Raw genomic sequence first — 27,729 nt, 5'->3', positions numbered from 1 at the left:
TGTTAATATACCCTTAACATAAAGGGCATCTGTGACATCTTCTTCTTGACCTTAGGCTGCGTCTGACTGCAGGACCATAGATTAAGACTCTTTTGAGGCATCCTTGATGCTCCACATAAGATTCTTCGCATCCACAGGCTGGTGTCTGTCCTGTGGATAACTGTCCAGTTGGATCGGAGATACATTGATATGTCCGTCCGGAACATCATCGAAGACACAAGCGTTGAAGATTGTACGTCGGTCCACATGTTGGGGTGCTGAGTAACAGGTGAAGGAATCCAGTGAACTGTACTTATTTATAGGGGGAGGAAGGATTGAAACGGATTGAGTTTGTTGACCAATCCAAACACGCGTTACAACATTCAGTCAGCCCACGTCCAATCCGAAGAGAGCAGTCTGTGACGTCACATAGTCTATATAGATTCGCTAGCGCCTGTGCGCAGTCAATCTAAGCGACAGTTTTTCAACATGACGGAAACTCAGAAAACGATCAGTTTGGGTGCACTGATGGTGGAGACTACCCAAGGGAACCCAGACTTACTTGCAGAAGAGGTGAATTGGGATTTTGTGGATTTTTTTACCTTGCAAGAATTTGTTCCTGAACCTTCGTCACCTTCTCCTTCATTACCGCACATGGAAAATTTTAGACAGAGACAGAAAGAAGAATTGGAGAAATTTATACAACAGCAAAAGGAAGCGGAACAAGCTTTTCTCCTACAGCAACAGCAGCAAGAAGAAGAGGTAAGAAAAAAACAACAACAAGAAGAAGCAGCAGCAAAGAAACAAGGGTGTCAAAATCAAACGGTCACGGTACTGTTAGACATTTTAGCGGAGTTAAGAAGTCTGAAACAATGTATCAGACTTCTTTATTACGGCCGAAGAGAATACGACCTTCCCAAGCTAAACACTCCAACCCTGTGACTACGCCTACTGCACCACCCTTAGTAATTTCAACGAAATCATCATCAACAGTACGCAGTCCAGAAGTAGGCCTTGGCCATGGCAAAGGCTTAAGACAGTTAAAGTTGATTGTTTAAACTCACCCCTTACACCAAAAAAGGCCCTTTTCAGGGCCATCCACGTCTCTCGAAAAGACATAGACTTTCAATTGCCAATAACTAAAAAAAAACATTTTACCCAATAGTACCTGTCTGTGTATGAGTGTGCGTGAGTGTAGGTTCTTATTTTAAAATCAAAACCCAAAGACACTTACCTTTTATAATTAATTTATTCTTTTATAAATATTTACAATTCACAATTCACAACAGAGCACTTTAAAAAGTTCATAGACTTATTCTGTCTCATTGTTCACTCTCTGTTTTTTTAATTTCTTCACCGTCATAGTCTTTTCCTCCTCTTCCTCCTCACTTTCTTCCCTTCTTTTCTTCTCCTGTTTCTTTTTCTTCACCTGTCTGTTTTCTTCCTCTTCTTCTTCCTCTTCCTCTGAAGAATCCCTTTCTTCTTCTGACTCCTCTTGTTTCTTTTTTGGGCAGTCTGGTGACCAATGTCCTTTTTCTTGACAATAATAACAGGTATCTTGACTTTTGTCTCTTCTAAACCCTTTTTTTTCTTTTTTGATGGTCTGGACACTCTGAAGACCAATGCCCTTTCTTCTGACAGATATAGCAAGTATCTTGACTTTTATCTTGAAAGGAAGGAGAGTAGTCCCTCGGCTGGTCTGAAGAGAATTTTCTAATGACCCCTCGCAAAGCTCTGATGAAACGTTCGATCTTGGTAGTCTCTTCCATCGTTGTGCTCAGTTTGAGAGTGAAATGAATAGTGAAAGGACAAGACACATACCCTTTATATACGCTGGTCTGCTATGACTATAAATTAGTCCATGGTGTTTAAACTTTAGTCATTTGACTTTTTGCTATCGAGATGAAATGATCCAATTCATTTGAGAAGAAAGAAGAAGAAAGTAAGAGGCAGAAACGTGATCTATCGCCTCGTACCAGGGCTGAAGTCTTGACACAAATTCATGCCAGTGGTTTTGAAGAGGACATGAGTGAACCAGAATCCAAACCCTCTAAACAAAGTTTACCACCCTTAGTCAACCCTGAAAAGTACTATGACATTCGAGAGACGGAAAAGCGTCCCTCTAGAAAATTTAGAACTACGGCTTACAAATACACAGTGAAGTTTAAAGATTTCAAGTCGGAAGTACTGTTAGAGAAAGCAGAAGGGTTCATCACCAACATGTGGGATTCTTTGCTCACCACACTCAAGTGACAATGTCAACCCAAAGAAGATGATCGCTTGAGACTTTCCATACAACATGACGGCTTGAAATCCCCTGTTTGGATCGAGTTTAGCAGCCCTGCAGAATTGACCACTTCCAAAGTCATGGACAAGATTCAACACGTGCAACAATCTAATGACCAGTTTGACATCTCCGATGGAAAAGCCACACTGGACATGACCCACGTCTCTCCTCCTCAAGGGACCGGACAATGCAGAAAGACCTTATTGGTCAACAACCTTCGCATTACCAAAACAAGTCTTGTCCAAATTAACAATTTTCAAGACCACGTGTTTAACCCGAGCCATCGTGGTGGGATGAACTTATGCCGACAAGAACGACAAGGTAGAATGGAAAAGAGCCTGGGAGAACATTCGAAAATCGAACCGAGCCAAACAACGAAATGAAGCAGAACTTATGTTACAACAAGCATGCCTGTCCAAAGACACATCCTGTGGCAATCCTGAGATGCAAAAAATTGCAAGATGCCCTAGCTCCACGATACACCTTGAAAGTGCACCCTCAAGAAGTGCGCGGGTCTCTGTTGTTTCGAGGGAAAGACTTTAAGGATGGATTCACCTCTATCATCACGATGACCATTTCGATACCATTACCACTATCACTGGATTCCTGGGATACAAATATTACTGTGAGAAATGTGACTTATGATGATTATAATAATCGAGAGCAACACAAACATTGTGGATCGAAATGCTCAGGATGTTTCGCCTCTCAACCCTGTCTGAGCGAAGGGCAAGAAACAGTGCATTGTCCTGCTTGTCTGCGCACATTTGTCAGCCCTGCCTGTTACCAACAACATCTGAAGATGCAAGGTTCACAAAAGAAATGTGCTTGTCAACTCCTGAGATTGTGCCCAATGTGTGGACAATGTCTATGTATCAACAGTACCAAGGCACACGTATGTTCAGGAAAGAAAAAATGTCACATTTGTCACTGCATCGTGGACTTGGAACACCAATGCTACATGCAAAAATACCAATCCCAACCAGAGAAAGCGGATGGTCACAAGAAGAAGAAAGGCAATTTCATCTTTTTCGATTTCGAATGCATGCAAGAGACTGGTATTCACATTCCTAATTTCTGCGTGGCTCATCGAGCGTGTGAGAAGTGATTCAAAAACCTATCTTGAGTTATTGCCCTCACTGCAGTAAGATTCCTGGAGGGCGTGAAAAAATCTTTCAAGGACCGAACACACTAGCCGATTTCACACAATGGGTCTTAGACCCCATCGACAAGACGTGGAGCCAAGAGGACATCGAACATTATTATGGAGAATGTCATCACCATGCCACGGTGATGGCTCACAATTTCTCCGGATACGATGGACAGTTTCTTCTGAGATGTTATACGGAACGTGGCATCGAGCGTCCTAAAATCACTTTGAACGGAGCCAAAATCATTTTCATGCAAGTGGGACAAGTGCAGTTTAAAGATTCGATGAGCTACTTAGCCATGCCTTTGAGTCGAATGCCTAAAATGTTTGGAATGACAGAAATGGCTAAAGGGTACTTTCCACACTTTTTCAATACAGAAGCCAATCAACACGCCGTTCTACCCCATTTGCCTCAGGCTCACTATTACGACCCTGACAACATGCGTACCGAACGAGAAACTTTCTACGCTTGGTACCAGGCTCACGCCTCCGATACTTTCGACTTTCAGGAAGAAATGCTAAAGTATCGTCGTTCCGACGTGGACATTTTACGGCGATGCTGTGGAAAATTTCGAGAACTGTTCATGGAACACGGATGGGTTGATCATTTAAAAGAGGCTTGCACCATTGCCAAAGCGTGTTCCTTAGTCTACCGACAACGATTCATGCTTGAAAACACTGTGGCTGTCATCAGTCCTCAAACGACCAACTATGTCAAACGTCAATACTCGGTCAAAGCCCCATGCTGGTTGCATTACTTGTGCGACAAAGAAGACAAATGGATTCAGCATGCCCACAACGGACAGGACGAAACGATCATCGGAATGCATTCGGTCGATGGCTGGGACTTAGAAAACCCCAAGATCATGTACGAGTTTAACGGTTGCTTATTTCACGGATGTCCCGTCTGTTACCCTGACCGCGGCACTAAAAATCAGTTCTTACAACAAACCATGGAAGACTTGTACCAGGCCATTTGTCAGCGACGTCTAAAGTTAGAACAGGAAGGATACCAAGTGGTGGAAATGTGGGAACACAAATACAATCACCGTTTGAACACCGATCCCGAGTTTAAACGCCTCATGGAAAGTTACCAGTTCATGGACCCCCTGAACCCAAGTGATAGTTTGTACGGAGGAAGGACCAATGCCACCTGTTTGCTGTACCAAGCTGACGAAGAGAAAGGAGAAGAAATCAGATACTTGGACGTGTGTTCACTGTATCCCTACGTGTGCCAATATTGTTGCTTTCCTGCAGGGCACCCACAATTGTTCACCGAACACATCGACCTAAAAAACATTCGACAATACGAAGGCTTGATCAAGTGCAAAGTTTTGCCTCCCACGAACCTATACCATCCCGTCTTACCTCGCCATTGCCAAGGCAAACTTATGTTTCCTTTGTGCCATACTTGTGCTGAAACGTGCAACCAAGATCAACCTTGTCATCACACCCAGGAAGAACGGGCCTTGACGGGGACATGGGTCAGCGTAGAATTGTTCAAAGCTCTGAACATGGGATACCAACTGTTAGAAGTGTACGAAATTTGCCACTTTCCCAAGACACAATAATTCCACAAGGGTGACCCCACGCAGAAAGGCATTTTCGCAGATGTCTTTTTGAAACTGAGCAAGAAGCCAGTGGCTATCTGTCCTGGTGTCACACTCCCGAAGACCAAAAGACATTCAGAGAGAAATTCTGGGCACAAGAAGGCATTACTTAAGATCACATTGAGAAAAACGAAGGCAGGCGATCGTTTGCCAAAGTGATGTTAAATTGCTTGTGGGGTAAAATGGCACAATGACCGTGTTTACCCAAGATGGAGTATTTGACCGAACCTTCCCGCTACTTTCAGATGATTCACTACAAAGCCAAATTCATGAAACACGTGGACGTCGTTCGTGAGGATTTGATCTTGGTGAATTACGAAGAAGATCTGAACTTTGTAGAAGATGACCCCTTTGGAAATGTCATCATTGCAGCTTACATGACAGCTCATGCTCGCTTAAAATTGTACGAAGCTTTAGAACTGTTAGGGGAACATGTCTTGTACTTTGACATGGACAGTTGCATTTATATCGATCACCCGAGTCAACAGCACCCTGACATCGAAGGAGACCGTTTAGGAGCCTGGACAGACGAGCACCCCGATGACAAGATTCTAAGTTTCGTCAGTGGCGGTCCCAAAAATTACGGCTACGAATACTGGGACAAACAAGGAGAAGTGCACACGAAGTGTAAAGTGAAAGGACTTACTCTGAATTATCGTACCAGTCGAGTGGTCAACTTTGGCGTATTTAAAGAAGCCTTGCAGTCTAGAGAAAGTGACCACCTATCAACCCAACAAGATTGTACGTTTACCCACACACCACATCGTCAGTCGACCCTTGGAAAAAGTCTATCAAATCGTGTAGCAGAAGCGAGTGCGGCTTCCCACCCACTTTACTTTGCCGTATGGACATGTCGGAATTAAACATTGGTTGTAAGAGGATAGCCACCCACCAGAAGGATGACTTCGCCACAACAAGAATCGAGTGAGAAATCCAGTGAGAACTCCAAGTTCAAACCCTACCATTTTCCAGTCTTCTTACCTGACTATTCTGATTGTGCCCGTCGATTGGACACGTTTCAAAAATGGCCTACGGATAGGGAAGGATTACCTTCTTCGTATGTTTTAGCTAGAACAGGATTTGTCTACTTCGGACCTGAGTCAGGATTGGGATACGAAGTACAGTGTTTCGCTTGCGGACTGAAGTTACGAATGGATCTATGTATCTACAAAGATTCAGCTATTCTGGAACATACTCGATGGTCTCCGCACTGCCCTTACCTTTCAATGGCCTTTCCACCCATTAAACTACGGTACAATTATGACGGTACCTTAGAGACGGTACCTTCCAAAACTAGACGTAAACACATTGCATCCTATTTCATTGTTGTTTCTTTTCCACATAATAGCTTATTTTTTATAAAATGTTAAACTTTACTAATCTTTTTTCAAGATCACTTTAGTTTGCAAAAATATATCTTGTCATTCATTGGCATTCTACATTGAATTTTGTAAACTAGCTATAAACCTGACCTAATTACTCAACTTAACTGCTGACAGAAACAGTCTACAGTAAATGTATTTCATTTCTATAGCTCGATGGATAAACATTACATCTTTTAAAGTTGTGCACAGAATAGGCCGACATATCACGAGTCAGGAAAACATGGGGGTGGTATCCCCTGTGTCCAAAATTAATATCATTTTGAATAGAATATTCTAGTGACAATTGCCTCTTTTCAAATGGTAAGCATTGCTTTTTTTTATTTTCGTCAATCTGTCAAATTCGGTATGCATTTTGCTTTAATATTTGAGATGGAAACCTTAGGTGCATAGAAATGTCAGACAGCATTGTACATCATGGATGGTGTCCAACATACTTTTATGATCATAAAACAAAATCCCATTTTTTAGTTATGGCCACTGATTTAAAAAATATTCATCCAAGCTAAATATAATAATAATAATAATGCGGTCTTTGTATAGCGCCTAATCTTTAGAGGCTCTAAGCGCTTTGCAACATTAGACAACATAAAAACATACACAATGATATGATTACAAAAACAAACACCATGAAATTAGAAAACATAAAAAACATGCTGAGAATATTTAAGGTAGTTAACATTATTAAGTCATTAAGTTTGTTTTTGTAGTCAGAATAAGTAGTTTTGAGAGCACTCTTGAATGGGATCACTGCGTCTTTGTGTCTAAGTTCAGTGGGCAATTCATTCCATGTTGCTGGGCCCTGGTATGCAAAAGAATGCTGTCCATGTGACTTTGTTTTCATAGTGAGAATAATGAGTATATGATTGTCGGAAGAGGAGTGTAAGTATCTTGCTTGTGTGTACACATAGGTGAGGTCGGATAGGTATGTTGGACTAGAGTCTGTCAGTGAAACGTAGCACAGAGAACTAATGTTGTGTTTGATTCTGGATCGAATGGATAGCCAGTGTTGGGTACAGAGCAGCGGGGAGGTGTGCTCTGATTGTGGTACCCTAAGTATGATCCAAGCAGCTATGTTTTGAACTTTTTGAAGTCTCTGCAGTAGATATTAAGATGAACCAGACAGAATTGAGTTACCATAGTACAGTCTTGAAAGTAGTAATGAACACACAAGTGTTTTAGTGGCATCAACTGAAAGATATCTGAGAATGGAGCTGATGCGTCTCAGCTCAAGATATGCAGCCTTGCATATGTTCATGACATGTTGGTGCAATGTGAGAGTACTGTTAAGAGTAACACCTAGGTTTTGTACTGATTGTGTGAATTTAATATTGGTGTTGCTGATATGTATTGTGTGAGGTAAAGGATGTGAATGAGAAAGTCTTTGTGTTGTAATCAGAATGGCCTCAGTTTTATCATCATTCATCTGCAGCGTGTTACAAGTCATCCATGATTTCACATCAGAAATGCACATCTCTACACCTTGGATGGTAGCATCAACTTCAGTTGGGTGGCTAGATTTGTATATTTGGGTGTCATCAGTGTACAATTGGTGATTCACTGGATGATGATCTATGACACTTGAGAGCAGCTGAGTGTATAGAGTGTAGAGAACAGGTCCAAGAACAGACCCCTGTGCAACACCACAACATAGATCAACTGGGCTGGAGTGTAATCTATTTGCAGACACAATTTGTGTCCTGTGGCAAGGGCGATATGCAGATTGTACATTGCTAAAAAGACTGTTTGAATTCAGACAAGATGCAAGCTGGGATTGAACAACCTTTTGTAAGATTTTTTATATGAATTGGAGATTAGAAACCGGGCAGTAGTTCTTTAAATCCTTATGGTGTAGTGTTAGTTTCTTCAGCAGAGGTTTTACAATGGGAGTTTTGAAAAATGATGGAAATTATGCTGATGAGAGAGAGGTATTAATAACATCAGTTAGTGAAGGCAATACTGGATCTAAGCACTCAAGCAGCAGTAATGTTGGAATTGGATCAAGTTCACATGACTTTGGTGCACTCTAGGATGATTATTTAAAGATGAAAATCTCAAGTGGAAACCTTTCTGGTCAGCCATCCCATCCAAAATCTCCTGAAATGGAGATTATTTTGCAGACTCCAAGATTTCCTCTTATCCTGCTGGTATGTTCTATTTAGTTTATCTGGTCTCTTTTTATTTTTTATCAATTGCTTTTATACCATGCCACAATTGGAAATTCTTTATCAAAAGTATATATAAATTTCATCATTTTTCTGTCTGTTTAATAAGATGTGTTTAAGAGTACTTACTTACTCATGATGCTGTATATATGAGATTAGATGTTTTGTTAAAAAATAATGCATTTTGTGATATATTGTATCACTGCTTTATATACAGTGGTCATTGCAACCAGTATGCATTTTGTTTACATGCCAAAAAGTCCAGTCTGATTTCTTTGTTTCTTTTTTACTGCAATTAAGAAGTAACGATAATCTTTATACTCTTAGCTGCATCCAGAAGGACAACACCATCACCATCCCCATCCACTCTGGAGTGGAGAATATAAAGATTTCTCTCTGCCAGTTCCTTTGCAAGTAGTAAGTATTGAGGATGGAAAAAAATGTACATTATAGAATAATGAAACAAATACTACAGGTGTTGACTTTTATATAATCTCTTATTTCATTTACAGCTCTCTAAATACGAGTAGGTCAATTATACACTGTATTTATGAATTTAATTCTCATCTAAGGTAGTAGAACAATTTTATGTTTGACAAAATGTTGGGTAATTTGTGGCCATACACTAAAAACACATTTTGTAGCATTTAAAAATGCTTATGTTCAATGCACGTAAAACTCATTGGTTTGTTGTCACTTCAGTTGATAATAGTCTTGTCATCTTGTAGACATTTTGAATGTTAGTGTTCAATGCTAAGGTCATATACATTGATTCAACATCAAAATTTGTTTGCAAAATGGAAGATTATGACATGAAAGCACAAGCTCTTGTAGCTTAGATAATGTTATTTCAGAACATTGTGAGATGTTAATTAATTAAATTATAGGTCATAAAACATACTGTTCAAGACTTATTTGTGCAAATAAACAATGAATTGTTTTTCATTGATGTGTCGACTGTTCATCATTCCATTGGTTTTTTTATTTTTCTTTCTGATGTATACCATTGTCTTGTGTAAGTCAGACGCCTAAACCATCTACATTGAATGCAGACTTTACAGACACCAGCAGTGAAACAACATATCCAGGGAATAAAAAAATAAAGGATTATAGGGAAAAGTTTTCTTATAAACTGTACAAAAACCATGTATTTCATTTCATAAATATATTTCATTGTTAAACCCATGTTCACTGTACAGATCTTTTTAAGGAGTTTATAATAATGATCTTGATCTTTCAAAACTAATTTCATCACAAATCTGTTACAGATTTCCAGTTCAATGTACTTATGAAACTGGACACAAATATTGAGAATTTGTTGGAGCAGCTGGCCCTCCAAGTTCATACACAAGGCCCAGACACAGAATATAGAGAAGAAATTCTTGCAATGCCATGTGATTCAGTGGAGGAACTAGAGGGCCTTTGCCAGAGGTTGGAGGAGAATCCCAAACTCTCCAAGAAGATGGTAAATTGGGGCTTTATTTTCTATTTAAAAAAAACTGTTATAACCTTTATTTGCTGTTGTGAACCTCAATATGCATTATGCAAGTTCTGCAGTGCCTGTATAATTATTTTTGGGGGTGGGGTGAACATGTAGTGGTCGGCTGTTTTGTCTTACGGATGTAGGCCAAAACATGTTCAGAGATGAACATGTAACAGGTATTTTACAACATATACACTATTACATATTATGTGGCTACTTTAATTCAATCCTTGAGTGAATGTCATTTATGAAGTTAATAGATTCACGGTGGTTAATTTGGTTTATAATTGCTATTAGTACATTGTGTTGCATAGTTAATGTTATCAAATTTTTTTCAAGTTAGAGAAATTAAATTTGCTTGCAAAACCATGGCAAAAAATAACTATATACAAGCATATTTTGTCACATCGATCATGAAATACTACTACTAATAATAATATCAAAATCAAAAAATAGTATTATTATTATTATTATTATTTTCAGATATGCTACTTGAGCTCCCTTGGCAGGTTTACAATTGGGGATAGTGTCTGCAGGATGATGAAAAAGCTTAAAACAAAAAGACTGGCCAGAGTATAATCCAAAGGGACGTAAAGGGAAAAAAGCATTTCAAGAGCTTGTGATATGTCAGGTTTTGATAAGTAAGTATGCCTTGATTTAAATTGTGTTTTTCATGTGACTTGCCAGAGATTTTTAAATGAATTGATAAAGTAACTTGAGACATTTCAAAGTACATGTTTTAAAAATATTCCATTGATTATTGCTGGCATTTAGAAAAATGCAATGCATCCTTTGTTGTGAAACTTATTTTAAAACATTGTATTACACTTGCAGAAGCCTGCTTGAAAACTAATGGCAAAGCAAAGGCAAATGGAATGGAAGAGACCATATCAGAGACCCTCAAATATGCACCCAACCAACGCAGAATGATAAAAAACAAGGTAATCCAAATGACTCTTATTTCATCAATATTGGATTCAGTTTCGTCTTTTAAAGCATAGTATTTGCAAAGCGGATGCATTTCTAAACTGATAACAAAATCAGCTTATCCTATTGCCCAGGACTATCAGAGCTAGAGTCCAGCTAACTACAATATGCATATATCTTGTCTGATCGGACAAGTGCCTCCATTTGGAATTTTTATTCACATGAAACATTTGGATGAAATAAATTCATCTTTGTGCAAATTGATTGCACCATCCACTTGCCAGAAATGACAAGTAAGTGCAAAGTTATCTTGTATCATGGCTTAACGATAGTAAGGGAAGCACAAGTGCAGTGAAGAAAATTTCATACATTTTTATAATGCTGATTAACATGACTTCTGCATATGTAACTAGTGCTGAGATGATATGACTTTATTTAAGCATTACAATTTTGTTTTAATTTGCAGGTGCCTGAGCAGAAGAAGTAATAGATAAACTTTACAGTGGAGTTGGAGACTGATTCTGATTCATAATCTTAATTAAATCTAGAAAATAAATATTAAAGTCATATTAAAATATCTGTTGTATTGTTTCCTTCTTTCATTTTTCTCTTAAAAACAAATGTCTAAACCTTTAGTCTGTAAATTCAGTGGATTCCTTATCAGCCCATCTACGTTTACTTTACACCATGCTACTTTAAAAAAAAAACGAATTATCCCCATTGGGGTAGGTCCCCCCAACCCCCCACCCTACTTTGTCAACTTACCTGCCACATTTAAATCTAATGGAAGGCCCTGCTGTAAAGCCTGTTAGTAAAACTACCCAACAAGAGGATTTCATACATTTGCAACTCCGTGATGGATGGTAATGTTTTCATTTTTGTAATGTAGATTTGGACATTCTTGCCACCAGTATGGAGTATGTGTTTCAGAAACACAAGCAGCTTTCATCAGATTTGCATATAGGTTTTATATGTTGTGAGTATGTTGTAGGAAGTTTATTTAAATAACATCATATGAGATGATGCCAGTGGAAATGGCAGAAAAGTGTCTGTATTGTTCACCAACTACACCTTGTTCTTACAAAATGTGGCTGTTACACATTCCCATGATGATGTCACTGACAGCCATCAGTGAGGAATGCCCCAACAAGCATAATACAAATTGCTTCCATTGTAATTGTTACAATTCCATTCTGACCACTCCGGTGTCCTAGTGGTTAGAGCGTCCGCCTCAGAAGCGGGAGGTCATGGGTTCAAACCCCAGCCAAGTCATACCAAAGACTTACAAAAATGGTATTAACAGCTACCTCGCTAGACGCTCAGAATTAAGAGGTTAGTGTTAGGACTGATCGGCCTGGTGTCAGGATAATGTGACTGGGTGCAACATCATACTACATGTTTGCAGCATGATGCCCCAGTGCTGTACATCACTATAAACTGCCACACTGCAGACATCGTAGCAATATGACTGAAAAATTATTCAAGCTACGTTAAAAATCCAATCACACACACAATTCCATTCTACGATCCAGAACCAACACTAATTCCGTACTACAGTTCTTGCATTTCAATCCAATTTTGCTTTTGAAATGTAGTGCCACTCAATTCATAATGAACCCATTCATTTCAAAGACTCACAAATACTTATTATTCCTGTCTACAACTGAAAAATATCTATATAAAAAAACGTGTAACTGTGTTTTATGCAAGGGCATGGAGATGCACAAAAACTTGCACCTGAAGCTTGAATAAAACCCCGACTGTGGATAAGACTTTACCCATCGATTACCCCAGCTTGGGGATAAATTCCGACCGTGGCGATTTATTATATATCCTATGACTGCTCCAGCTTGAGGGCAAAATCCAAGCGCATCCCTAAAAAGATAACAAGTATAGCGGCTCTTTACCTTCTGTAAATGCCACTTGAGCTTCCTGATGCTGTTGTATCTGCCATTTGACAGAATCACGAATGTGGATATATTTATTAATTGCCTCTAGTTGTTGAGCTAGTTTAGCTGTATGAAATTCCTTTGTGCAGACTCACTCATTATTAATATTACAACAGTGATTTAATTACACATCACCTGTCAGCACACCGATGATAAGTCAGTTATTTTATAACACACCAACAAGCTTGCCCCTTGCACCCCCCCCCTTTTTTTATTTGGGCACCTGTGGACATGAATCTGCAAGGCTCAAATTGTCATTTTTAATATAAGATCTCAACATTTTTAAGGCCTTAATTTTAAAGACATCCTTAAAACCCCCAAAAGGTTATCAACTGGATCACCAGCCTTCGTTTAGAGTAACAGCAAGTATATATATATATATTTAAGTCTAAGGAAACACAATAAAAATGTTTGATTTAACAATGACATATTTGCCTCAGGTCTGTGATCCTGAAGTGAATATTAACTGTCCATTTATTTTCTTGGCTTTTCTTTACTAGGAAATTGATTATAGAGATTTCTGCAATGGTGAAGGCAATGTAAAAATTGGTTACTATAACATACTTTTTATGCCATGTTTGAAAAACTAAATCCAATGGAAAGGTTATAGTCTGAAAATCTTCATTAAATTAAGTTAATATAGGGGAAAAAACTTTAAGAGTTCATAAATATTTTTCAGTGCTGAATAAAGATATAACATAACACTTTCTGCTGTGATTTTAATAGTTTCTGAGAGCATGAAAAATTTCTAGAACTATAATGTATAAATGTTTTCAAAAGATTATATTAATATTAGTGAAAAATCTGTTATGAAATAAACCGACAAGATCTTGTATGAATTCATGTTATCTTTAAATATGATATTTGTGTGAAAATATCTGGAAGAAAAAACAAGATGGTGCCACTCACACATACAATGTGGTTGCCACAGTAGCCATATTAAGAAAGTTTTTATCGCTACTTCTGAATGGATAATTGTGTCAGCGTGTCAACATGTGTACAAAATACTTATGTTGATGTCTAGCAGGTCCTGAATGAGAATTATGGTGCTGTACAGACATCCTATAAGGCCACCAATGTGTCCATCCTGAAAATCTTGGTATAACTACTTCTCCTGAATGAATCGTCATATCAGTGAAAGACTTCTTATGTCTAGTTGGACGTAAATGAAAATAGTGCCAATCTAACCTCCAATATGGCTGTTTTAATGGGCATCTGGAAAACCCCTTCCTTGCTACTTCTCCTAGATGGCTGGTCATTTTGACATTGTGCTTTCACTAGATGACCTATTTGATGTCTGGTTGGCCGTAAATGGAACTATGCATATGGTTTTGATGTCTAGTTGGTCCTAAATGTGGTTTTTGCTGCTCATAAACTGCTAATGGTATTATAGTTGGTTCCTTAATGAAACTGCTGTACAAAATTAAAAGGCCTTCTCACTTTCTATCAAGTTGGATACAATTATCTTTACCAGCTAGGATTTCTTGATCCTCTTTTTTATACATCAACCCTTCGCATATGTAGTTAGCTAAAACAGTATTTTGAACAATTAATTGCCCTCTTGCAAATACAATCCCAGTTGCATGCTTTTACCAGTGTGAGAGCTCCTTATATAAGTAGCTAAGTATTCAGTAACTGAATTTCCACATCCACATGCATCAACTCAGAATTAAAAGTTGCAAAACATATACAAATTTGAAAATCTTGAGACATGTGTCACTTTGCATGGTGGGTGTTATGATTTAAATGCAACAAGGAAATTGAATTAGGGTTAATTTCATTAAGCTGTATTCAATCATGGGGCCCTGGATTATAGAATGGTCTAGGCATACACATCACTAATCAACTCTCTCTAGTCCAACCAATGTGTGGATATGAGAAAGTTTGCCAGTAGCGTTATGTGTGTTGATTTCTTCCAATAAATATGTTGGCTGCCATGTAAAGTCTATGATGTCCTGAAAAATGGTGTTAAGCTCCATACAAGCAAGCTAAACAATCAATGATATAATGGAACAGTAGACACCATTTTAGCTTAATATGCCAAGAATTGATTTAGAGACTTGGTTAGTGATGATGACTTAAAATTGGCAAGGGATTAAAAAGATAAAAGAAATGACCTTTCATGGCACTGTAATATAACAAATGAGGAAAAACAAAAGTTTATTGCATTTGAACCTTTTGTTTTTTCACAGTTTCAATTTAAGTCATAAGGCCCCTTATTTTGCCTTACCAAACATATAGCAAGTTATTACCTCAAGCCCTAGCACTAACAATGCCTTACAAATAAGCAGTCTTTTATGAAGTCTCAGGTCTGAGTATATGTCTAGCAATACTTATGTCCAGTTTGTTTATAAAATTCTTTCTCACATGGTACAGTTTTCAGAGAGACACGATAAACTCAACAAGTGTGCTAATGAAGGGACAGACATTCTTTATTTATGCACACATCCCAAAGGGACATTGCTATGTTTGAATCAACACTGAACTGAAGAATGGAGCATCAGCTGCATCAATTAAAATATTGTGGCCCACACAAAATACTGCAAGGACTATAATCAATTTATGAGTGCAATGGGCATGAATTACTGTAGCAGACTGGAGGAAGTAATCCGAATTTATTAATATCTTGAAGCTAAATATAGTAAAGTTTTCATCTATAATCTGTGGAATCGTTTTTGCACACAGCTTGCAGGATTTGTCTTTGGGTCATCGTTTTTCTTTTTCTTCATCTTTCTGGCTCATGGTATCTTGATAAGTCTTATGGTGCCATGCAACTGCACTTGATGATTACCACAGATAGTGACATTGTATCAAATCTTCTGGGATCAGATGATTCAATGCAAATTCCACATAACCTATCACCATCCTCATGTTTGCCATCTGACTTAATAAGTTATTTGCCTAAATAATAATAAAAACAATCTGGTCTGATGTATTGATAGCGTTCTGAATGACCATAATATATTCTCTGTATCTACCCTAGAAAATCGCTGTTTGGTTTTAATAAACCAATGTAATCCAATGAAAGGCATTTTACAGACACAAGTGTCTGTTTCCTGTATGCAGTGATTAAATGATAGTATTATGTCTTTATTTTTTTAAAACTGATGATACATATGATCACCTTCAGTGTGCAATATTAGTTATGTTAATTAACGAGTGGGCAATATTTGAATTTCAAAGATAAAAGTGTATGCCATGATCACTTTAGTAGGATGATTTGTCAAGTGAGGTTATCTTTTCTGTTTGAATAAATATTGTTAACTAAACTATTTTCGCAAGTTATGACATAAGAATGATTCAAAGAAAGAAAATTCATTAAATTGAACATATAAAATGTAATACTGCAACAGAGTCTAGATGAAATATTTCTTCAGAGACACAATCCAGACTCTGTGGCAGCAAAATTATCAAATAGGACACAACTAAGAGACAATCACATTTTCAGTCACAATGGTTTGACAATTATCAATGGCTTGAATTCATTGACTGTGAAGGCAAAGTGATTTGCAGTTCCTGCAAAAAAAGTTCCCAAACTGTCACAGATTTTAAATTCTACCAGTGGACTTGTAAGTGTAACTGACAAATTCAGGATTTAATCAAACAAGTCTCATGATAGTATTATACCTAATAAAGCAAAATGTAGCACAGTATATTCATGACACTTAGGTCAGCATGTACAAAATATTCCTCAAGTTACAGTTGCTAGCACTCCACTAAGAAATGTCATTTTATAATAAATAAAAATGTAATGGAAAAAAAAATCGATAAAGTGATTGCACTCTTTAACATAGCCTACTACCTAACTCAATAATGAAAATGATTTGGTTCATTATATCTTTGTGTTTTATGGAATAAATGCATACATCTGATTGAATTTTAGGCAAGAGACTGAACTTTTGGGTTAAGTTAAAATGTATGTGGAACAAATGCATTTTCTAAAACTACTTGTATCAGTGTGCATTGTGACTTTTCTTTAAGATAACTCTAAATGGTACTGGGTATATATCATTTTCTTCAACTGCACACTGTTGTCTTCCATTTGATTTGATGACTTACAGCTATACTGTCTACACAGTAGGCCTCAACATCAGGAAAAATTCTGTATACTTCAGTTACAGCTGAAATAAGTTTTGCATTAGTACCTGAATCAGACAAAAAAGGTTGTGTTATAGTGTGTGAATAGAAATGGCTAAAAGTAATATAGACAAAAGCCATAAGAGTACACAAGTTACATATGAAAACCACCAATTCACTTGCATGTGTGGCATACAAGTTCAAAGATTTGCTTCATGTTTATTTGTGTACACACATTGTTCAACTCATAAGATATTTTAAGAGCTATTTCTCTATTGTATGCATAATTCATTTACAAATGTGATTAGTGGGCCACACCGAAGGCCATACTATTAGTTCACTTGGCAATATGGTAACGTCAGCTGAAAAGCATAATCATCCATTAAAAGAGCATTATGATATGAACATTAGGTATTTAGGACATATAGATTTTTCTTTTCCAAATGGAGTCCAAGTAATTATTGCCCAATCCAGGTATAATTTTGTACACGAGTAAAGAACGAAATAAGATAAATCTTCATTTATTTGCAATTTACAATACACTTCTTAATGAATATACACTTTTGCATTTATTTTGTATCACTTGAATAAACAATATTTCTTTCAGTTCATTTTAAACTTTTATTTTATATCACTTGAGTAAACAATATCTCTTTCGTTTCATTTAACACTTAGAAACAGGTTCTTCCAGTTACAATAATCAACTCTGGAAACAATAAACAAACTGGAACTTTTGACCTAATTATATTACATTTACTAGGGTTAAAACAATAAATTCCTTAACATAATAAATTAACAGTTCCAGTTAATCAAACACAAAATCATCTTTTATACAGGGTGTGAACTGTTAATATTTACAGGATAAAGCTTATAGTTTCCAAATTGATTGAAGCTTACATGTTGCAGTTGCTGGCACAGATCTATTTCCAGCATGGTTTGCATACATTCCACCTTTAATAATTTTGTTACTTCCCTACCCCACCCCATTCAGTAACAAGTATCAAAAATCAGGCTCATTCTAAGGCAAAGTCTGTAACTTGTGTACCACAGTCATCAGAGGGACAAAGATGCAAAACTTTATGATGCCTGTCAAAGGAAGAAAACAGTTTGTTGTTTACCCAAGTTTTGAACCAGTTAACTTGAATTCTCAGACCATCAATTGCTACAGCCCCACTAATTACAATTGTTAGGGAATAATGAGAACTGACCTTCAGTTATCTGTGTATATATATAATTTTAATAACCAAGAATACCGGATGTCTGGGAACATTATAGCATTCAATGGTAACGTCAGAACTGAGATGAGAGAATTAAACAAGCATAGTACATGACATAATATATCCATAAACTATTGACTGGGAAAAATACTACAGAACACCATTTCTGCTGGCAGTAAGATGTTGAACCTATATGTCAAAAATATCAGGTTGGACATCTAGGACCAGTAATATTCATAATGGGCAGTACCCACCCCCCACCCCCCAAGTGAGAAGGGCCTAATTTGTAATCTAAGCCACCCAACCTATCACAGCCTTTATAGTACTTGAAACAAATATTGAGTAATAGTAAAACAAACTCTGAAAGTTATTAAAACCAATTTGTTATATTTCCATATCTCTGCATAGTTAACTGTGCAAGCAGACTTAAACATATCAGTGTATGACAGTTAAATTGAGCTATAGCATCGATTAACAGAAGCTACGAATTCATCAACAAGCAGTGAACAATCATCTTCACAATAAATGTCAAACATTAGCATCCATAAGCTGTCAAGACAAGTTGTTACACTGGATATATAATCATCCATTTATTTCAAACAAGCTGTGAAAAACGAACCTCACGTCCGCTATATGTACGCTGGCCATTGCAAAGGATGCTTTAATAGATTAATGTTTATCGTCGTGTCTTGACAACCATTTTGCGCACGCACACCGGAAAGTCATGCTATATATTTGTTACTTGTGAACGTATTCGTGGGCAGTACGCTATATATTGTTCCCGTGGCCGTATTCACGGGCAGAATGCTATATGTTTGTTCTTCGTGAACGTATTTTTGGGCAGTTACTTTGTCATCTTCAACCTAAAGGTCAAAACTGCCCATGAAATTTATATATCTGCCCACGAACCGAAAACATGAATAGGACTATAACATAAGTGTATATACTTATTTTCAACATATACATAATTGCTATGTAAGAAATACAACCTATGTATATGTATTTTGATTTGAAATGTAAACTATATCATGTCCTTCCCGTAAACCCACTTTCGGGATGACTGCCCACAACGCACCTAAAACGTGTATATATATATATATATATATATATATATATATATATATATATATATATATATATATATATATATATATATATATATATATATATATATATATAGTAGTCCCCCTCTTATAAGGCTGGCCCTACTGCAGCATGGAAGTGGCTTTATAATGAGGGTGGCCTTTCTAGAGCGGGATGACAAATGTGAATAGTAATACATATGAAGAAAGTCACAAGTACATTCAATTTTAAAACATTTAATTATTTTCATTAAAATATCACATGCATGTTGTGAAATAAATGGAAAACAAACTGTTTCATCATTTTCAAAAGAATATTATGAATAACCATTGATATAGTTTTAAAACCGTCTTCATAATTATGTTACAGATCACATCATCTGTCACTCTGTTGGTAACAGTCTAAAAAACAAACCAGTCTCGTCACAATTAAAAATATCCTTGCTGTCATATCCTCTGCATATATCGTTTAGTCTTTTGTTCCAATCTTTGACAACTTCTTTATTAACAACAGCTGATTATCCAGTAAGGACAGAACACTTAACATTGTGTCACACTTGAAATCTGTGCAACCATCCATTTCTTGTGGTAAAGTCGTCATATTCCAATTCAGCTGATAAATTGTTGCTTTTTCTTGTCATTCAAATCAGGATACAAACAGCTCCTGGCTCAAACAATCTTCCTTTCTTCGTCCATTTCACCTTCCCACTTCTGCATAATTGTTTCCTTATCTTTCACGATATTGTTTATCTGATTCTTTCGCACATTAGTTTTCTGTAAGGATCCTCGACACGCACACACACAAACACACACACACACACCGAACCTCTCGGTTATTTGAATTACTTTCACTTTCTCTTCTAAACTGATGATTTTTCTTTCCTCGATGATATGTTGATTGTTTAGCAGTAAGTTATTCAAGTTGCCAACTACAATACTGATAAAACAATTTTGTATGCATCTACACAAATTGCTGTGTTTTTAAAGGAAGTGATCTTGTCACACGATTCGTTAGTCGCAGTCTGGTACCCTATTGTTTTTATACACATTTCTTTACACTAAGTGTGTCAAGCCAAAACGGCTTCAGTCACGCAGATTTCACCTCGTGGCCATTAGGATTTGTGATTTTGACAATTATTGTCAGTAATATTAGCCACTAATTATCAAAGCGAACATCTTACTAAGGGAAGCCATACAGACTATCAAACCATTTTCCTGCTGACTTGTGTATTGTACATCGATGCTGCCACTTCTCAGCTGTTACTAATATGAATAATTGCAATCTTAACGATTATCGAAGTGACTAAACCGGACATCTTATGATAACACAGCAGTAAGGCTTATTGGATTACATGTACTACCCTTTTGTATGGAATAAAATTTGAGTATTTCTCGGCTTTATGGAATAAATGGGGCTTCTCGTGAGGCGTATATGAAATGATATTAACTTTAGTGGTACATGTACTTTAGTCAACACTTCTTTCAGTAAAGAAAACCTGACATCGGGAAACAAACTCGGATTACTTAACACACGTTATGAATAACATACAGGTTCTGGATACATATCAATATAAAATGCAGCCGCTTATGAGGGGTAAATTGTATATTATTGCACTAATACGCTGGTCGCGTTAGCGTGGTGGCCATTTGTGAGGGGTACTTTTGAATACAAACTCATCGGTGCCTACGGGTTCTCTCCATAAGCAGCGGATCGCCGATGGTCAGGGAGCCTGTTCAAGAGGAGGACTACTATATATATATATATATATATATATATATATATATATATATATATATATATATATATATATATATATATATATATATATATATATATATATATATATCTTTGGCTCGAATTTAACACAAATTTCTCTTGTAGCCAGAAGGACTAGGATATTGAGAAATTTGCTAAATTTTCTGCCAAATCTTTACTAGTCCTGTTCACAAAACAATGTCACACAGCTTTCTTGTACGTTTATATATTCAGTTTTAAAGTTCGAACAACCCGCAGCAAAATTGGATCTTTTCTTTGTTTTTGCGAATTGCGTACACCAGTTACACCACATAAGGTTACTTTCCTCGTCATAATTCAGCCATTCCGTCTTTTGTCCATTTCTTCTGAAATTTTCCATTACGCTTTTCGCTATCATAAGAATTATTCCTCATCATTCTTATTCAACTTTTCCTTTTTTCCCGTTGGCTGAACACCTTCTATCAAATGCCGTATTTTGCCTGTCTTATAAGGAGGGAATTATGCCTTGTTTTGAAATACGAGCTGTTATAGCATAGCTGACGCGAATATTTAAAGCAAGAAAGGGAATGACACAGTGTCCTTTATATAAGAAAGTTAGAGTAAGAAACACGTTTCAAAACATGTGTCTTTGCCCCTCCCATAATTAAATGGCCTCTCCCTAAAAAAGACTTAACTTCAGCGGATATTCTGCATGATCAAAGCAGTGGCTATTGTAAACACTGTTATAAAATATTAGCATCAGAAGATAGTGTTAGTTTCAGCTTGGAAAAGGTGTGTTCCCATCAAACGAAGCCATCTGACACTCGGCACGTTGTGTTTAACAATTCCAGTTACGGTGTCATAAGTCATAAGTTTGGTAAATTGTTCCTAATTAATCGCACCTCAATGTATTGATGAAATTAATAATATGGCAGAAACTTTACAAATCTTAGATGCCCATGCTCAGAGATTTTAATTCCAAACAAACGTACGGCATTCTGCTTGGATATCTCCATGTGTATTATGTTATTTGTTCATCCTTGTAAGGGAAAATAATAAAAACTATTCTTATCATCATAGAAAAAGTAGTTGTATGGAAGGGATGTGTCAGTTACCTGATCGTAATAAATTGATCTAATTTTTAAAATTATTTCGATGGAAATTTCAAATATGTAGTTTCCTGTTTGTGACTGTTGGAGCGTTTGGGTAGCGAGCAACAACAAAAAACTTAAACAAAAACGTGAGAACTAATTTTTTTGAATACTTTTTGCTGTGTTCTTTTGTGTGGTATACCGCTTTTTCGTTTGTAACTGTAGTCGAGGGAATAACGTGTGAAATCACGACATTTTGTCATTTTATTCATTATCAGAATAATTGGGATCAATTACCAAACTTCTGTTGTTAATTACGGGACCATAATTTGCGCTGTTAAGTGAAATGCACAAAATCTGACGGATTCTTGTTATAGAAACGCACCTTTCCAATGCAGAATTTGACTTCATCTTCTCATGCTTACATTTAATGACTGTGTTTACAATGGCCACTGCTTTGATTCTACAGAACATCTGCTAAGTCCAATTTTTATTAGGGAATGGCGTAAACAAACGCTGACTATTGATAACCGAAACTTGCTAGCCCATCGGACTATTGACATTGTGAAAGTTACTAGTCCGACAGGAAATCTGCTAGCCTCGGGCTAGCGGACTACCGCTACTTTTGAGTCCTAATATATATATGTATATATATGTGCGTGTGTGTGTGTACACAGAGACAGTACTCCAATAAAACAACTAATTGTAACACATTTCCCTTTTGCAATGAGGGTATTACCAGTACTAAAACACTTGTGTGTTCATTAGTACTTTCAAGACTGGACTGTTGTAACTCAGTTCTCTCTGGTTCATCTCAATATCTACTCCAGAAACTTAAAAATGTTCAAAATACAGCTGCTCGGATCATAGTTAGAGTACCACGATCAGAGCACACCTCCCCGCTGCTCTGTACTCTATATTGGCCATCCATTCGATCCAGAATCACACATAAAATGTGTTCTCTATGCTATGTTTCACTGACGGACTCCAGTCGAACATACCTATCCGACCTCACCCATGTGTACACACCAGCAAGGTACTTACGCTCCTCTTCTGACGATCGTATACTCATTATTCCCACTATCAAAATGAAGTCATATGGACAACCAGAGCCAAGCAATGTGGAATGAATTGCCCACTGAACTTAGACACAAAGGCACAGTGATCCCATTCAAGAGTGCTCTTAAGACTCACTTATTTCGACTGCAAGAACAATCTTAAAGACCTAATGATGTTTCCTACCTTAAATATTTTCAACACGTTTTTATGTTGTTTTTTTTTTGTGTGAAATCATATCATTCTATTTGTTTATTTTTATTTTACAGGTGTTGTCTAATGTTGTAAAGCGCTTAGAGCTTCTAAAGGTTAGGTGCTATATAAAGTCCTCAGTGAGAGTTTTCGTTTGTGTTAAAGCCTTACCTTCTACCTTATTCAATGATTTTTGGGGGGCAACAAGTCCATGGCTGAGTGGTTAAGGGTGCAACTGTACATGTACAAGACTAGGCAATAAATGCTGTTACAGCATGGGTTCGTTTCCTGCTTGGAATTATAATAGCTAGAACCTTTTTGTTTATGTTGATGTTATTATGCATCTATATACAAATATATATATATATATATATATATATATATATATATATATATATATATATATATATATATATATATAAGTAATTAAGTGCAATCTAACTGGCAACTTTATTTTTTCTTATTTATAATCTAACAGAAATCCAAAAGAAGACTCACTGCTTTGGACAAGAAAGAAACTTGGAGTGTGGAAAAAAAGGCAAACGTAAGGAAGGTGCTGGACAAGAACTACATGAGTTCAGATGAAGAAGGGGCAGATGGTGGGCTGATTTCCCACCCTCCTTCATGGGAATTGGATACCTTCCAAAAGGTGAAGGAAATATTGGACAAGAAATACATATATATATGTTCGTCAAGGAGCAAAAGGCTTCTGTTAAGAAGAACGCGGGGCATCAAAAAAGACAAAGACCCTCCTGATGTTCCAGAGGAGTCAAAGTGGACAATCCAGAATTGCATCTAGGATGCACGATAGTTAAAATTCCCCCCAAATTTAAGATTTCTATGTGGGCAAAATCACGCAAATAATAAACATTGTGCACATTATTTTTGGTGAAGAATATGCTATTTTGATACATGTTGTCTTGTAAAAGTCCCAGTTTTCACTTTCAGCGGATATGTTGTCCTTGTGTAGTTGTGAAATATGTCACATATTTCCTGTGTCATGTGCTCAATTCTGAGTGGTTACTAAGAAAGGCCAGGAGAGCACATGTTTGATGCAATAGGAACATCCTCTGCCTTTTCTGTCAATTCAACAAAGACCTATTTCACGACCTGACCTAAATAGCCTGGCCTTGTTCGAAGCTGAGCTTAGCTTGGCAGGACAATGCCTTTTTTAATAACTAATGATTGGAAATGTATTTACATTTTGTTAAAGGTTTAAACACAAAATAAAGCTTTAGACAGCACAACAAAGTTATTTTCTGTCAGATGAAACATTGGGTGTTCTGTCAATGGGAAAGAAGTATATGATCAATCATGTTTTCTGCAACTCTTGTTTGCATCATTTAAAAAAAATCTAGTTTACTGCTCTCAGATTTTAATATGTTGGAAATGGACCTGCTGCACTTTTTCACATTTGAAAATTGTATATGGCTACACCATTTTACATAGTAATACAAATTTGCATGAACATGTAGTGTCTCGTCTTGTTTATTTGCGACAAGCCACTGAAATTAAAATATTTTATTATGACAATTGTTGTATTAATGGATAAATGTATGCGTTATGTTTAATCAGTGATATACATTTGAAGTATATTATAAGGCAATGGTCAGATAAATGGAGGTTGGATAACAAATATGTGATTGTATATCTTGTACATGTCTTTATTGTTGAATTATTGAGTAAATTAATATTTTAATAAAGGATGTTGGTAATCGTTTGTTCTTTCATTAGTTTGTTCTTTACATTTCTTCGTTACAATTTACACTTACCTGCCCCATAAACCCATATTAGTATGCAGTACAACTTGTTACCAAGGTTACAGTAGTGAACAGACATCTCCATAGGCATGAAGTATTCCTGATTTATAAATTCTTCATGCATCAGATTGCCATTAATTTTGTGCACTTGATAGCTGGTATACATAGGGATATGGTGGTGTTGGTTGCGATTGAGATTATAAAACCTAGAAGAAACCATCAAACTCGAATGGTGACCACTGCTGGGATAGAGGATTGAACCCAGGCTCACTGGTGAAAAGTGTTGAATGTGTAATGTAAAGCCTTGTTGCAGGATTTTACACACAAGATATACTCTGATGCAAATCAAAGTTATTTATTATCAAATTTACAGTCGAAAATGCTTATTTTTTTGCCAGTAAAGACTAATAAAAGATAATACTTTCTGCAACTTTAATTTGTCTTTATATTACCTTTTCATAAATGGAAATGGTTCCCTTTAATTACTTAATGGAACAATTTACTACCTCTTTACAAATTTAAATTTCTTCTTTCATACACCTTTTGTTCAATGGTAAAGTGGGTCATTTATTTGCATTTTAGGACCCTAACATTATTTGTAAATATCATCTTTAATACTTTTAAATTTTTCTTAAAATGTCTATTAAAGTTAAGTAAAGATCAAGCAAAGTTTGTCTTTCTTCATCTTTTAAGTGCTAGTAAAGATATTTGTTCTAGCAGTGTTCAACTTGAGCTCATACCAGCACTTTTCAAACTTAGCCATGTCCAATGTATTACTTTGAAAACAGATTGTACTGCTGCATAAACAATACAAGTATGTCAAATTTTAATATACTTCACATATTCAGGTTATCCTATCTGGATCTGATGATGTAAAGAATTTTTCATTTTTACTTTATATATTTAATCACAATATGAGTGAATCAAGCTTCATTCATTATTTAAACTGTTTGTAAATTTTTAACGAAAATTATGATATTGATATTTATACATATGCTACAAGCATGTTACAAGAATAAGAAAATATTATAGACCAAGATTTCCGTCAGACAGATAACCAACATGTGGGTGGGTGTGCATTTTTTCTGCATAATTGAACATCACTAAATTCACAGGTGCTGTTCACGCCAACAAAATAACATGTGAAAAGCCTAATTAATATCTCAGTCATCATGTGTTTGAGATCATATATTGACATGCCAAACATTTTCGGTAAATGCTATTGGCTGGTTGTAGGTACCACAGACTAATTATATGGCAAATCACACGTGAATCGCCCTTTTATTTTTCAAGCTGCACTTGTCAATATATATTGAAAGAGAAACAAAAGTGCAACAATAAATCATATAGTGAAAAGTGATGATAACTCCACAGTAGAATGAGTGAGAATGATACCAAATGCCATACTTTGGCTTTTATAATGTGGACCCAGACTTTAATTTGCAATTTTTTCTAGTCAGGTTCTGCATTGACTGTGTAGTATCTATGGTTGAAACAGTACACCTGTGCCACATTTCGATAAGATTAATAATATGATACATATCGGTTATCAGTTTAAATAATAAGAAGACAAGTGACTAATAATTATCCATGACTGCTGAAGATTAAAACAACTTAGAAAAGTTAGATATTGTTTTGTATCGATTATTCACTTCTTGTATTGATATGGCAAAAGTATCAATGCATGGATATATCAATGAATCGTGTCACCGCTAGTAGTATACACACGCTGCAAGTACATGTACAGGGGGGTTTCATGAAGATATCCTTTGTGCAGGCAATGATGTCCTAAGCTTCAGAGACTGATTGTGAGTTTATTGGAGTTTATTGGAAAAGATCACGAGTTGATGAGAAAAATAATATCATGATAAAGTTAATCTACAATTGACACCTTAATTAAATCTTACATAAGACAGAAATTTATTTTTACTGGTAGCATTAGATATTACAACCAATGCCATTAGCTCTGAGGAGCTATTAATCCGGCAAGAAATCAAGACGATACAGAGACAGGAGCAGGGGTGCTTTAGAAAAAAATATACATTTATATCACACACAGGGACATTTCCATACACATGTACATAAATACATACATATTTAAAAAAGATTTAAACAGACATTAAAACATAATATGCAACAAAAATACGTACACCGCCTTCTCATTATCAACCGGCAACCAGCTAAATTAATGTAATTTATTAATTGTTTCTTTTCTTTTAAAAGTACATGGCTCTATTGTCAACTACAAAAGGGAACTTTGCTATTGGAATGTCAGTTTGCTGTCCAAGAGGAAACATTTTTATTTTTTCCTCATGGTGAATATTGTTAGAGAACAATCTGATATGGTGATAGTTGGGGAAGAGAAAAGTAATGGGGTTGGGTTCCAATTACATTCTAATAATAATGCCCGTTTTTTTCTCTCAAAATGCACCATAGCTTCATGGCATTTACGGTATATAACGGAATTTTCCAATTTGCAATATATATATATATATATATATATATATATATATATATATATATATATATATATATATATATATATGTGGTAAATTGTATTCAACCCTTTCTTTCAAATATTACAGCA

The 27,729-nt window shown here is 36.3% G+C and overlaps 2 long non-coding RNA genes across 7 annotated transcripts in view; one reads left to right on the top strand and one right to left on the bottom strand.

The window, feature by feature from the left end:
* LOC149789918 (uncharacterized) overlaps positions 1-11,560 on the top strand; it is a 35,337-nt gene extending 23,777 nt beyond the window's left edge. For 2 of the 4 annotated variants that reach the window (XR_016424007.1, XR_016424008.1), the window contains 5 exons: positions 8,901-8,990; positions 9,842-10,038; positions 10,540-10,697; positions 10,891-10,997; positions 11,450-11,560. This is a non-coding gene — a long non-coding RNA (uncharacterized LOC149789918). Of the gene's footprint in view, positions 1-8,001; positions 8,556-8,900; positions 8,991-9,189; positions 10,039-10,539; positions 10,698-10,890; positions 10,998-11,449 lie in introns of those variants that run through there. The other 2 variants (XR_016424009.1, XR_016424006.1) reach the window with 2 other exon arrangements.
* The window catches only part of LOC149789907 (uncharacterized), a 2,017,354-nt gene that overhangs the window by 440,808 nt on the left and 1,548,817 nt on the right, over positions 1-27,729 (bottom strand). The gene's annotated exons all lie outside the window — the stretch shown is intronic.

This window comes from Sinohyriopsis cumingii, chromosome 10 (assembly GCF_028554795.1).
Source record: "Sinohyriopsis cumingii isolate HCF-2022 chromosome 10, ASM2855479v2, whole genome shotgun sequence".
Taxonomy (NCBI): domain Eukaryota; kingdom Metazoa; phylum Mollusca; class Bivalvia; order Unionida; family Unionidae; genus Sinohyriopsis; species Sinohyriopsis cumingii.
Note: the sequence above shows the minus strand (reverse complement) of the source record. Positions and strands in the feature narration are given on the sequence as shown.